Genomic DNA, 14,195 nt, shown 5'->3' with positions numbered 1-14,195 from the left:
CCGTTCACTGAAGAAAAAAATAGTCACCCAGCAATACGGGCAACCCCAAACACTGAAAAATCATGATTCAATCTTCCCACAAAATCATGCAATTGGCTTAAAATTAATGAGATTTTTTTTTTTCAGCATCCAAACATTTTGGGAGGGGTCTGTTTTAACCTTTTTGTCTCTCCGCTGACAATTAAATCCTAAAATTTCATTTCCTTCTGATGATCAGGAGCTGGGCTTGTCAGAAAAGCGTTGACAAGCTCGTGAGAGTCGACCCCGCTGCAATAAATGTTATGTTGGACCTCTCCCGAAGACCTGCTCGAGACAGGCAGACCATCGTGGCTAGGGAAAGCACGGAGCGACAAGAAGCGCAGCCCTCCGCCTGCCACCACTGGCGTGCAGATGGCGCCTGAGCTTAGCGGGGTCCTGCCCGTAGCACGTGAATGCCAGGAGACGGGACGCAGAGCAGCACGGGGAGCGCAGGAGGCCCCGGTCGCGTTCGTGGCCAGGCCTTGCCCGTGGAGCAGCTGCTGGGAGACCGAATGCGGGGACAGCCAGCCAAAAACGCGGGCCTCCCTCCTGGGTCCTTGCAGGCAGATCCCACTTACCATGCCCTGTTGCCTGGGGCAGGCCCGGTGCCACCCCAGCCCCGCCGTCATGTCCTCCTGCCCCTGCATCCATTTTGCTCAGCCCCTGCCCCCTCCTCGGGTCCTCGGGCCCGGAGCCAGCCCCCTCGACATCCGAGTGTCCCCCTCGCCCTTCCCGGCCTCCACACCCGCGTTGGGCCTAGGCCCTTCCCTACGCCCGGGCTTTCGTCCGCCGCGCCAAGGCTGCCTTGGCCCTGGCATGCACCTCTGCACTCCGCCTGCCTCCCTCCCAGGGCTCACATGCCCCTTTCCAGCCTCCCCTGGCTCCTTCCTGACCTTCCCCCTCACTGTCTCTTGCTTGGGGCACACATGGTAAAGGAGGAGCGGCCATCTTGCTTGAGGGCAGCCCAGCTACTAACAATAGAAAGCAGTGGCCATCTTTACTAAGGGCACACCCACTCAGGAGGGTTGATGACAGCCAAGTTGACTCTGGGCTTCCTGAGCTTCACGCTCCATAAAAAGCTATGGGGAGGCTGCGGCCATTTTTACTAAGGGCAAAGGAAAGAGGCAAGTCAGAGCCAAGTCAAGTGTAATGGCTCTGCAGGCTCCCCAGCGCATCCCTTCTCTCCTGCCCCACACTGAGAAAAAGGATGCACACTAGGGAGATCTCCATAGTTTCTGGGAAAGGGAAGGACTCCCTGAGGTCAGCAGACCGTGCTACAACACCGGGAGCTGCCTGGGTGCTTGTCGCAGTGGGGAGGCCGGAGCATCAGCAGCAAAGGACCTAAGGCTTGGATGCAGGCAGCCAGGGGAGGAACCCGGCTTTTTGAGAGCGGAGATATAGCAGTAGCTGTGGGAGGGAAACGGCAGGCCTGGGTAGTAGTTGAATGCTGCCACGAACAAACCCATAGGCAAAAGCCCTGAGCCCTGCCCAGTGCAACATGCAGGCCAGGGCTCTGCTGCCTCTGAAAGAGGGATGAACCAGAGGACACAAAGACTAAGGTCCTGGGAATCCTTACACCCCTGTATTGGACTGGCTTCTGGGATGGGATAGAAACAGCTGGGTTGATCAATGCCGCCATCACAGCTTGCCCACACTGCCAGATACTCGTCAGGGACATGTGCATCATAGTTTTCAGAGAGAGCATCCTTACGCCAAGGTCCCTTACACAACCCCTCTGCCTGGGGTCAAATAAAGGAAACCGTAAAAACTCCTCGTTCCCCTTGAGTGCAGTGAGCTGCTTGGTGCTCAGGCTGGCCCAGGAAGGCAAAGGCTGGGGGTTTAAGCACTAGATGGATTAACAAGTGGAGTGGGGAAACCTTTCTGCAGCCTATTTTTTGCAGAACCCATTACAGCTCTTCTCAGCATTTGGGACATTTCAGGATGTTTAAATCCTACTATCCATGGCTAGGCATGAAAAGTGTCCCCCAGGGCAGAAAGGAAGCCTGGCCTTGTAATTAATTAATGCCTCTGGATGGGAGTCAGGATATAGGCAGCTTTGTCTGTGCCACTGATTCCCGTGTGACCGTGAGCAAGTCGCTTCTCTCTGCACCTGAATGCTTCAACTGCAAAGTGGGCATAATAATCCTTCCTGGGCCATTTTGAATGCAAGCTATTCAGGACAGGGACCATGTCTTGCTGTTTACAGTGCTTGGAGTGGACCCTGAGGTGGTGCAGGGTCACTTGGAAGAACTGGATGCCTTTAAGTCGGCAGGCCCGGATGAGCTCCATCCGAGGGTACTGAAGGCACTGGCCGACATCATTGCAGAGCCACTGGCGGGAATATTTGAACGCTCGTGGCACACGGGTCAAGTCCCAGAGGACTGGAAAAGGGCCAATGTGGTTCCCATTTTCAAGAAGGGGAGGAAGGAGGACCCGGGTAACTATAGGCCAGTCAGTCTCACCTCCATCCTTGGCAAAATCTTTGAAAAAATCATCAAGGCTCACATTTGTGAGAGCCCGGCAGGACAAATTATGCTGAGGGGAAACCAGCATGGGTTCGTGGCAGGCAGATCGTGCCTGACCAATCTAGTCTCTTTTTATGACCAGGTCACAAAACGCCTTGACGCGGGAGGAGGGGTGGATGTCGTATACTTGGACTTCAGGAAGGCCTTTGATACGGTATCCCACCCCATACTGGGGAACAAGTTAAGGGGCTGTGACTTGGATGACTGCACAGTCCAGTGGGTGAAGAATTGGCTGGAGGGTCGCACCCAGAGAGTCGTGGTGGATGGGTCGGTTTCGACCTGGAAGGGTGTGGGCAGTGGGGTCCCGCAGGGCTCGGTGCTTGGACCGATACTCTTTAATGTCTTCATCAGCGACTTGGACGAGGAGGTGAAATGTACTCTGTCCAAGTTTGCAGATGACACTAAGCTATGGGGCGAAGTGGACGCGCCGGAGGGCAGGGAGCAGCTGCAAGCAGACCTGGACAGGTTAGACAAGTGGGCAGAAAACAACAGAATGCAGTTCAACAAGGAGAAATGCAAAGTGCTGCATCTAGGGAGGAAAAATGTCCAGCACACCTACAGCCTAGGAAATGACCTGCTGGGTGGCACGGAAGTGGAAAGGGATCTTGGAGTCCTAGTGGACTCCAAGATGAACATGAGTCGGCAGTGTGACGAAACCATCAGAAAAGCCAATGGCACTTTATCGTGCATCAGCAGATGCATGACAAATAGGTCCAAGGAGGTGATACTTCCCCTCTATCGGGCGCTGGTCAGACCGCAGCTGGAGTACTGCGTGCAATTCTGGGCGCCGCACTTCAAGAAGGATGCGGATAATCTGGAGAGGGTCCAGAGAAGGGCCACTCGTATGGTTAAGGGCCTGCAGGCCAAGCCCTATGAGGAGAGATTAGAGAAACTGGACCTTTTCAGCCTCCGCAAGAGAAGGTTGAGAGGCGACCTGGTGGCTGCCTATAAGTTCGTCAGGGGGGCACAGAAGGGAATTGGTGAGTATTTATTCACCAAGACGCCCCCGGGGGTTACAAGAAATAATGGCCACAAGCTAGAAGAGAGCAGATTTAGATTGGATATTAGGAGGAACTTCTTCACAGTTCGAGTGGCCAAGGTCTGGAACAGGCTCCCAAGGGAGGTGGTGCTCTCCCCGACCCTGCGGGTATTCAAGAGAAGGCTGGATGTGTATCTAGCTGGGGTAATGTAGGCCCAGCACTCTTTCCTGCTTATGCAGGGGGTCAGACTCGATGATCTATTGAGGTCCCTTCCGACCCTAGCATCTATGAATCTATGAGTCTCTACTTAATGCTAATGGCAGGTCAGATGCTTTTCTATGTTAACACCTTTTCTCCACGCCTATTGCTCACAGCAGAAGTTTCTATCCTCAGGTCACTTCCTACCGCTTTCTGTTAACAGCAAGACATCAAAAAATAGTTTTTTGTATCAGGCTTTTATTGATAATGGCGTACGGAAACCAAACCAAACCCAGAGTTGTGCATGGAAACTGCTGCTGCCTTTGAAATCTAAGTATTATCGTCCCATCTGCTCTATTTCTGGATACTTTATTCAACTGCTCCACTTCCCCCTGCATTGGTTTTAAAATACAAAGCACATCATAGACTTCTTGGAAGGAGAGGAAGAGCTGGACCAGGTCTATTGGCTTATGTCTTACTTGTCTGCCTGTCTGGGCACCAGGAACCCTTCAGAAATGTTGTATAAACTCCATCCAAATCTGCCCTGGCTTTGCCCATTGAAATAATACAGATCCACCACCAAGCAGAGGAACTGTTGGATGCCATCTGTAACTTCCCTCGGGTGAAGAACAGGCAGAGCTGGGCTATAGCAGACCCTGGCTCGGACTTTGCCATTATAACGAATGTTCATTGATTACATCAGTGTTTCTCAACCTTTTAGACTCAAAGCACCCTTCATAAGGCTTGAGGCCCCCGTCTGTACCTTTTGTGAATTGAGCAGCACCCTATTTTAAACATTTATCTTTTCATTACAGTGCAGGCCTAGTCATTACAGTGCCCATCTCCTTGTAGAAAGGCCAGACAGTATGGGCAGGAGAGCAGCCAGGCAGCTAGCCTGCACCTGCCCTTATTTACTGCACACTGGGAGCCTGAGCCTGCCCTTACCTGTTCATCTCCTCACCCTTCCTGTGGCACCCTGGTTGAGCATAACTGAATTACCCAATCCAGTCCACTGCCTTAGCCCAGGCTTATCCCCTACAATCCTCTTTCAGAGCTTTAACCAGGCTATTTATTAAATCTTTGCAGTGATCTCCAGCAGGAGAAAGTCCCTCATAGTCAACCTAATATGCCCCCTTGTTTAATTTTAATTCACCGACTCTTAATCATGTCCTCTCTGGTAGCCCCCTAAACTCCTTTCTGCACACGGATTACATGGCCCCGTTACCACCAAGTAAAAGTGAAACATATCTATGCAAATCAGGCACCTCATTCCCAGCGACTTGCCCAAAGCCATACAGGGGGTCTGGGCACTCAGATCACCTAAGACAGCCTCACTCTGTATTAGCAGTTTGCAAGTAGTTAACCTAATCCTGAGCCCCTGAACTGTCCATTAGCCAAGCTCTGGATTTTGTGGCCTACCTTTCTGGGACACCCCAACATGCCTGCTTTTCAGAAACCAGTGGGTAGCTGCCTCTGGGCCCATTTAAAACGGGCAGTGCCATCAAGCAGGGAGGGCTCTGGCTCAAGCCCCAGGAGGGCTGCGTTCTGTTCCCAGCTCTGCCACCGAGCAGAGCGGTGATGGTGAATGGGTTGCACCTGCCTCCCTTTGTCCGTCTTGTCTGTTTATGTTGTTAGAGACTATCCCTCGCTGTGTTTGTACAAAGACCAGCACAAAGGAATGGCAGCTGCTCAGACCTAATGTATAAGCAACAATAATCAGCTCTGGGAAGGTACAGAACAGCACATTCCCCTGGAAGAGCACGTCCTTAGCAGGGGACAGCATAATTGTATCAGGGGCCTGAGACTTCCTGGTTTTGTGCAGTCATTTGTATCTGTGAGTGGCAGCTGGACAACCCCACTGTTCCTGTTCAGCCACGTTACCTGATCTTACCTCTGAAGCAGAGATTCAGGCCCTTGCATTTTGCTGTCTTGCCATCCAGCTAGCTCAGTTGCTAAACTACGCTAGGGGAAACGGACACCAGGGCTAGTACGAGGACGTGGGATCACGCTTGCAGCCCTGCATGGTGTCAGGCAATAAAGGCTGGACTCGTCCAGTGCAGGCAACTAGAAAATAAACGGCGAGCAGTCAATCCAAATCGCTTGATGGGGGAAGCCGAACAGAGACCACAGAAGAGCAGAGGAATGGGACAGAAATAAAGGGGCATAAAATTCCCTGCAGGCAAACATCAGTTGCAAGACGGTGGGGGGAAAGAGACTGAAAGGCCCCGCTATAATTCCTACAGCAAAGAGGCCATAGGACATCCGGACCCCAGAGCACTAGGTGCTGTACATCTGTGCAACCACAGAGAGCTCCTGTCCCAAGGGGATTGCAAGCAAAATGGACACAACAGACAAAGCAGGAGAGACTGTGATTGCCCCAGGTCAGAGGGACCTTAAACTAGAACCCACATCTGCTCAAGCCCATTGTAATGCCCCACCAACCAAGCCCTCCACCCTCTCTACACAAAGGGCTGGGGAAGGGAATTCATGTCCCACCAGTGCAGGGACACAGGAGAAGCAGTCAGTCAGTATCTGGAAAGGCCGGTGTAGCCTCATGGCATGATCCCTAGCTGGCACACGTGTGTTTCCTGGGCATTGCTGGCAGGCACTAAGGGGTCATGGCCCAGCGGTGAACAGAGACCTAGCTATCTGCATAAGCAACACAGGGTAAGATTTTCTGAAGTGTCTAAGGGATTGAAGACCCTTCAAAACTGTCTTGGGCACCTTTGCAAATAGGACCCACAAACTCTTGCCCTGGCACCTGTGGTCTTTCCCCTCAGCCAGTGATGCCAGACAGCGACCTTTTCCCACACCATTCGTACCACCTTTGTCCCATGATGTCCCTTATACAGGGACTGCCCGGCCGGTTCATATCCACCCCGATACTCCATATTCAAACCCAGCCTGAACTCTCTCTCCCTTCTTCCGCCCTGCCCGCATGTGATTAACAGAACTAATCACCCATCCTATTATTATTGCTGCTGCTTATTTGTACTGCACAAGAGCCCAGAGGATCTAACCAGCAATGAGAGACGATGTTAGACCCTGTACCTACATAGACCACAAAAGGTTCCCAAAGCAAGCAATCAAACTCCAGTGACAGGAAAGGAAAGGAGCTGGGTGTCTTGGGGAACTAGCTGGGAACTCCAGAAATGTCAGTTCAGTTCTTGGTTCAGGCATTGATCTTCAGTGCAGCTCAGGGAAAGTCATCACCTGCAGTTTATCTCAGTGTCCCACCCAGGAAACCTCAGAGGGTCAGCAGGAGATGTGCCAATACTTCAGGCACAAGGACCTCAGCAGCCCTGGGAGCTAGAGCTTAAACTATGATGCTTGAATTCAACACCCCTTGCCACGTACCTGCAGGATTACCGTGCTGTAACCCAGTCCTACTGCATGCCTTTCCAACTCACCGGTCATGCCATAATTAAGGCTGTGCAGTCTCCAAGGTGTGAACTTTATCAAATTTCATTCTGCAGACCTGTCCTTGCTTACACTGGGCATAAATGCCACCCAGCTTCCTCAGTGTTACAGCATGGCAAATCATAGCCAATGCAGAGCAGCCCACAGGGCTGGGTTGGAGCAAAGGGCATGGGGCAGCTGTGGCCCTAGGAGCAGAGCAGGGACGTTGAAAGCTCGTCACATGCACCAGCACTTCATCCCATTCCAGTGGGGCTTGGGGAGCTGGACACAAGGCTGCCCCTGACCTCCACTCCTCCTTGGCCAGCTACAGAGGAGGGATCAGCCCGGGGGAAACTGCTTCCCCTCCAGCTCTGTGTTGTAGGTAGCCAAGGAAGGGAGGCACCCTGTAGTCCTTTACCGCTCTTCCCAGCTTCACCAAGCAATCAAGTGAGCTAACCATGAGTCTGAGAGACCCTTTACCATGAAAACAGTGACCCCGATGTTGCACTACCAGTGCTTGTTTTCACACTCGTTATGAGAGCAAATGAACCCAGCAGCAGCGCAGGAAGGCAGGACTGCACGCTGACAGCCAGACCCTCTGCGTCAGGGTTTTCTAGGGCCCTGGCTGTCGTGCAGAGAAGTAGCTGCATTGACTTAAGTGTGAGGAAGGGCTCCCTGTATAAGAAGGGAGCTGGCAGGTAGGTCCCTGTCACTAGAAGTGATGCAGGGTGTCTGTCCTCATAGAAACAGGAATAAATGAATGGCACAATGCTCCCCACCTGTGTTACCCTCACACCCTTCCTACCACAACTCAGCCTTGCTATTTCCACTGCCCCCCTCTCCTCCTGCCCATTCATGATCACGAAACACAAATATACCCAAAGCCCAGCTGCAATCTCATGCGTTGTCAGTAAATCTTTTAAGAGGTCACTCCCATTATCCTCCAAACGGAGGCGTGGCAAATAACTTACCCCAGGTCACCCAGCAGAGCTGGGAATGGAGCTTATGCTCCTGATGCCCACTCCAGTGCCCTTGCCACCAGACTATGGCGTAATGGGATGTTCACCTAGCCTCATATCTTTCAGCGGTGAGAATGCCAGACCCCAGCAAGCAGTCCCTTACATGGCCGCCTAAGGTATATTACCTAGCACACAGGGAGCACATGCCAAGCAAAGGAATCGCACACACCAGCCTGCCTCTCAGGCAGGAAGAAATGAAATCCAGAGCCCCAGGACAGGATGCCACCTGTTGAGAGCTACGGGCTTTTCCGCCTTCCTAGAGAGGAAGGGAGATTGGCTTTTCTTTGGCTTTGCCCAAAAGATGCCATTTGAACTTGTGAAATACAGCTTAGCCGCAGCCCTGGCACAGAGAGAAGGATGACTGAGCCCAGGAGAGGTTTTGTTCTGTAGCATCCAAGGAGTGGGAGCGAGGGCACTCTAGACTTAATGGTTATACACTTCAGACCATCTCTGCATTTACAGGATGGGCCTACACTGGGAGACCCAGCAAAAGTGATCTGAATCAGCCAAATGTAAACTGAAAGTGGATTAGTTAAACTGCAGGAAGCCCTGCATAGGCACATGCTTATCCTGAACCAGCGTCCATGCAGGGAGTGCAGGCAGTTTAACTAACCAGTGTCCATTCAAATTGCCTTGCTGGAGTGCTTTTGCACAGTCTTTGCACTTCCAGATTTCTCCCACACAGGGAGTGAGCAGTGACAATAGCTGCTATAGAAACACTTATGGCCACTTGAAGGAAACCTGGGGAACTAAGATGCCCAAATATAACAGTGACTTCATCGCAGTTGAGAGGGAAAGAGAGAAAGAAGGATGTGATGGCAGACAACAACTGTTAAAAGAATTTAAGAAGTGTCACGTAGTGTCAGACCAACAGTCCATCTAGCCCGGTATCAGTCTCGAACAGTGGCAGAAGTGGATCCTATAGAGGGGGAACCAGATAACCCCTATTCAGTACCCTCCCCTTGGCATTCACAATATTAATTTAGAGATGCCAGAGGAAACCTTTCCAAATGGTCTGTTCAATAGCTTTTAACAAATCTATCATCCATGAATTTATCCAGTTTTTGAACTGGCCAAACTATCTGCCTCTGCCACATCTTACAGCAGTGAATTCCATGAGTTAACTACACATTACATAAAAAAGTACTTTCTCTTGTTAGTTTTAAACCTGTCACCGACTAATTTCAGTGGGTGTCCCCTAGTTCTAGTATTCTGGGACTTGGTGAACAACAGTCCCCTGGTCACTTGGTCCACACCCTTCATGATTTTTCCCCTCTAGCCCTCTCCTTCCTAAGCAGAAGACTCCTAGCCTTTTCAGTCTCTCCTGGCATAGCAACTGCTCCACGCCCCTGATCATTTTGGTTGCCCTTCTCTGCACCTTTTCTAGTTCTACTACATCCTTTTTGGATATGTGGGAACCAGAACTGCACACAGCATTCAAGATGGTCATTGCATTCACTGGATTCAATGGGAAAGGCAGTGTTGAGACCTGCATCTGATAAAGTGAACACAGGATCAGGATAGCTTATACATCTCTGATTTAGTTGGTCTATAAAAGTGCCTCTCTATCCTGACTTCAGGCTAACAGAACTAACCATGTCTCTGTTCAATGGGAATACCCTCGTCCATAGCTACCCTGCACCTGAACCAGAATTCAACAGCTTTTCTGCCATTCTTTTGATGATATAACCACCCAGTTAAAAGCTATAGGTCTTCAGTAGCTGTCTCCCCTCTGCCCTTACCACAGCCACCCCTATGAGCTTCATAACATCAACTCCAACTTGACTCCACATGGAAAGCCAATGTGCAGGATTCCCTAGTCTCCCACACAAAGGCCCCCCCAATGCTCCCACTCCCCCACCCGGCTGGGGAGGTTATCATCGTGCTTGTTCGAACATGTCAGAAAGGCCAGTTGCCACCTCCCGCTCTGGTCCCCAAAGGTCTCATTATGCTGCTGCTGGACAGCAACACTGGAGACATGAACCACAACAGATCTATAAATGACACTAGCAACCTGGGCCCTTCTGCTTACCCAGCTCCAGGGTCTATTTGGATCCCATTGCAGATCATAACCCTTCTGTCCCTTGCACCCTGAAGAGACCAGGAACTGGGGGGAAGAAGACGACGACTGGAAAGGTACTCAGTGGCACCTGTTGCTTTTAAATACAATGGAGAGAGAGAGAGGGAAAGAGGCAGGGAGTGGGGAGGGCCATGCTCCTCCCAGAGTCTCTGTAGGAGTGGAGAGCAGAGGCTGCCGACGGAGCCTGCACAGATCGCTTCTCTCCAGCCCTGCATACAAAACCCTTTCATCCCAGGTCAGCCCTCGCGCTCCTGCCACAGCAGAGATAGCTGGGGCTTGTGGCAAGTACTCTAGAGGCACAGAGAGCTCGCCCAGCCCACACCTCCTCCCCAGGCTCCTCTGGGACGGCACTGTTGTTTCTTCTTTACATAACAGACAATCCCTCGCTGGAATGAGCTGCCTTGCTTTGGCAAAGAAAAGATCTGGCAGGGATCTTTCTGCCCCACCTGTAGGGAATCCTTGAGCAGACCCAGGCCCCTGGCTCTTCACTAACCAACCTCTCTCCCCTATCCTCTGCCAGGCAAAGGCCACATAACAGCTGGGATCTATTTCTTCAATTCACCTATATGAAATATTATTATTGTGGTCACAAGATGAGGCTCCACTCAGGGATCAGGCCCCGTTGTGCTAGGTGCTGTACAGGCCCATAGCCAAAGCCTTGCAAAGAGATTGCAATCTCTGTATAAGGCATGCAGGTACAAACAACATATGGGTCTATGTAGCAGGTAGCTGTGGGAGGATGGCCTCTGAGGAACAATACTGCAGTGGCCCAGATGATTTTCTTGTGGATCTCTTCCCACACACATTATTGCTAACTCCAAACATGTTAATCATAAGCCAAGATCCCAAACATCCCTAAATTATATGTAGGCAAATGAGAGAACCTGTATGCCAATTTGGAGCAGAGAGTTGCTGCTTAGTAGAAGCTGGCAGCTACCATACCAGGAACATGAAACTTGGCATTGCTCGTGTGCCCTGGAGCGCCATCTCCTCCCTGGCTGGGATGAAGTGGACTCATTTCACTGAGAAAACAAATCAATCGAGGATTGCAACTCACTGCTTCTCCTCCCCTCTAAGGAGGGCAAATGCTTGAATCCAGACACTGGCAGCATGTAATTGCAACAAAGTTGGGATCTGCCACAGGACATTTTCTCGAGGGCCTTAGCTACATGAACTCATTGGTGTTGGGCTGCACCTGAACTACATGAAGAGGGAGAAGTTAAGGATGTAAGATGAATATAGATGCAATGATACTTTGAGACCCTCAGAAGAGGAAACATCAAGGTCAAAATAATCTGTTTAAGATCTCTGGAGATGTCTGTGGAGGATGCTATGGAGCCCTGAGCAGAGCAGGTTCTGAGCTCCTCAGCAGCATGATTAGTTTTGATGTTTACAACAACCCCCTTGCTAGACAGCAAGCGCTGCTTCTAGTTGACGTGTGGGAAACAAAGGGCATGCTTACCCTGCAATGGGACTTGCCATAGCAGCATGCATAGACACACCTGAGCAAGCTTCCATCTAACCAACATAACTAACAGGAGCTGATGCTGCAGCAGCACAGGTTTCAGCATGGACCGTACATGCCTGCCTGACACAGTAGATGCTTAACTCGGGCCTTAGCCCACACATGAGCAGAGAGAGGTTAGTCTAGAAAGTGTATATCTACCCCACCTTCTAGCCCACACTGCTATGTCTGCAGTGCTTCCGGCCCCCAAGCTAGCTAGATTTACATGTAGACAGAGACCTAGACACTTGTCCAAAATCATGTGGAGTGATGGTAACAGAACAGGGTCTTGAACCAAGGTGTTCAAGGTCCCAGGGAAATGTCTTAGTGTAGAACTACCTCTGAACGAGCTGGCTTGGGTTCCAGAAACAGTCCGGCCAGAGCAGCATGGAGTTACACCCTGGCTGATCTACCCTGCTACACAGAGATGCTCTTGCAAGCAGACTGCTTCGAGTTCGCTCAGAATGGCTTGCATATTGCTACACTGCAGCGTGCAATGTAGGCATGCCTTTAAGCTGCCTGCGCAACCGTCAGCTCATGCCTCTCCTGAAACGGAGTCTCTCAGGTGATGACAAGCCCTGATCAACAGCAAGGGGCACCACCCCGAGAAGCCAATTAAACCTATGCTTCCCCCAGCCTCTTGCCAAACAGAAATTCGGCCAAATTTTCAGTTTGGAAACAGACACCTGGTGTTTCTGAAGCCTCCAATACCCCCGGCACCCCCGGCTCTGGACTGAGATTGACCCAAAATGCGCCAGTTTCATTGTTACCCAATCCTGGCAAGCCCAGGAGGCTTCCAAACCACAGCCCAGGCGCCCCGGGGCAGTCCGCAGGGCAGGGCTGCTGCAGCCAGCAGGCTACAGGGAAGCAACCAGGAAAGCTGGCAGGAAGTCCGGTTTGGCAGGCAAGCTTCAAAACTTGCCTATGTTCTGTTGGAAGATTCATCCAGCATGAAATATTTCCATAAGTGCTTCATAACCACAGACCAGATGAGGCACTTTATTCACACCCTCGCCTTCCTTACGGCAACTTGTTCGTGTGACCCTTCCCCAAAGCTAACTGAAGCCAATCTGTTTCATCCTAGACCAGACTCCATGTTAGTGGCCAGCAGTGATGCAGGTTTTCTGTATGATCAGATCCATTACCCCCGCATCAAACTCAATAGGGACCTGATAAATACACTCATCACATAAAACTCCCAACTGCTTTGTCTGCCCACTAATCCATGTGCCCTAGTACTTCCTGCTTTCTTGGGATTAGCTCCAAACAGCCATCATTATTCTTTCAACCTGCCAGAGAAATATTGCTTCCCCCTATCTTGCCTGGCCTTTTGGATTTCTACCAGCAGAAGCTCTGCAGCAGGCAGCAATCACAACCAGAAGCCTCCAGAGCAGCAGTACAGGCATGCGGGTGGCTCTGTGCAAGCACATTTACATACCTTCTCTCCAGTGCCAGGGGCTGCAGAAGCCTTCTTGTGCTCCAGCAGTACAGAGTCAGTGGGAAGAAGCAGGGGTTCTCCAGCTTCAAAGCACCTTTGAAAGGGGACACCAGCCAAACCTTGCAATGTCAGCCAGGCCAGTATCTGAGGGGCCCACACTCCTTAATGCTCTGTTTTTCCCCCATTCCCACTGCAAAGAAGGGTAGTGGTGTTATCCTCACTGTTCAGATGGGGCCCAGACCTCCAAGATGTTTAACACACCCATCTCCCATTGGGAAAACCCAAGTGACCAGCCCCAAATGAGGCAGGAAATCAGGCAGAACGGGTACTTGAAAAGACCTGGGCTTGATGTCTCAAGCAAGTGCCAACTAGCTCCAGGTCCTTTCCTGAAACTTAATCCCTAGAACAAATTCCTCAGCCCGGGATGGTTAGGAGGCAGTGGCAGCTTAGGCAAGTTTGTCTTGAAGCAGCAGAACAAGCCGTGAGGCCGTGTGGTCAAACACCAGCCCTTAGCCCCACAGCTCAGGCCTAGGGATCCCTGACTGAGCTAAAGCTTCACCATATCCCTGCTTGGGCAAGTAAAAGCCACACATGATCATTTCTAGCCCCTTCTAATCCAAGAGAGCATGAGCATGTCCTAGGTCATAGCACAGAGAGGCTCACTCCAGATTTACCTGTCCATTAATGGGAGCAGAAGCTGAGCCCTTGGATAATGACTCTTCCCCGATGCGGGGAGAGAGCAGGTTTCCTTCAGTCAGCAGCACCCCTTTGCTCCAAGCTTTTGCTCCTCAGTCTCTCACCCAAGTAGCACATCAGCCCAACCTGCTTGGTGCTGGAGAAAGGAGGAGGCATAGCCCACACTTCCTGGAACTGAATCAGAGCTGTAAACAGCCAGCCATAACCTGTTTTTGGAAAGCCTCAAAAGCAAGATGTGCTATGTGCCACAGTGCAGGGCAGGCTCCAAGCTCCTTCAAAAGCTCTGGGCTCTCTAGTTTAGAGCCACCAAAATCTTCAATAACTTCCCTTAGCACTAA

At 51.2% G+C, this 14,195-nt stretch overlaps 1 protein-coding gene across 1 annotated transcript in view; it reads right to left on the bottom strand.

The window, feature by feature from the left end:
• ATP8B3 (ATPase phospholipid transporting 8B3) overlaps positions 1 to 13,308 on the bottom strand; it is a 54,268-nt gene extending 40,960 nt beyond the window's left edge. The window contains exon 1 of the mRNA XM_090026911.1: positions 13,162 to 13,308. The gene's annotated coding sequence lies outside the window, so the exon portion shown is untranslated. The remainder of the gene's footprint in view (positions 1 to 13,161) is intronic.
• Between the last annotated feature and the right edge of the window lie 887 nt (positions 13,309 to 14,195).

This window comes from Crocodylus siamensis, chromosome 14 (genome assembly GCF_052110815.1).
Source record: "Crocodylus siamensis isolate JL-2025a chromosome 14, ASM5211081v1, whole genome shotgun sequence".
NCBI lineage: Eukaryota > Metazoa > Chordata > Crocodylia > Crocodylidae > Crocodylus > Crocodylus siamensis.
The sequence above is the reverse complement of the archived record's forward strand: the minus strand, read 5'-3'. Positions and strand labels throughout refer to the sequence as shown.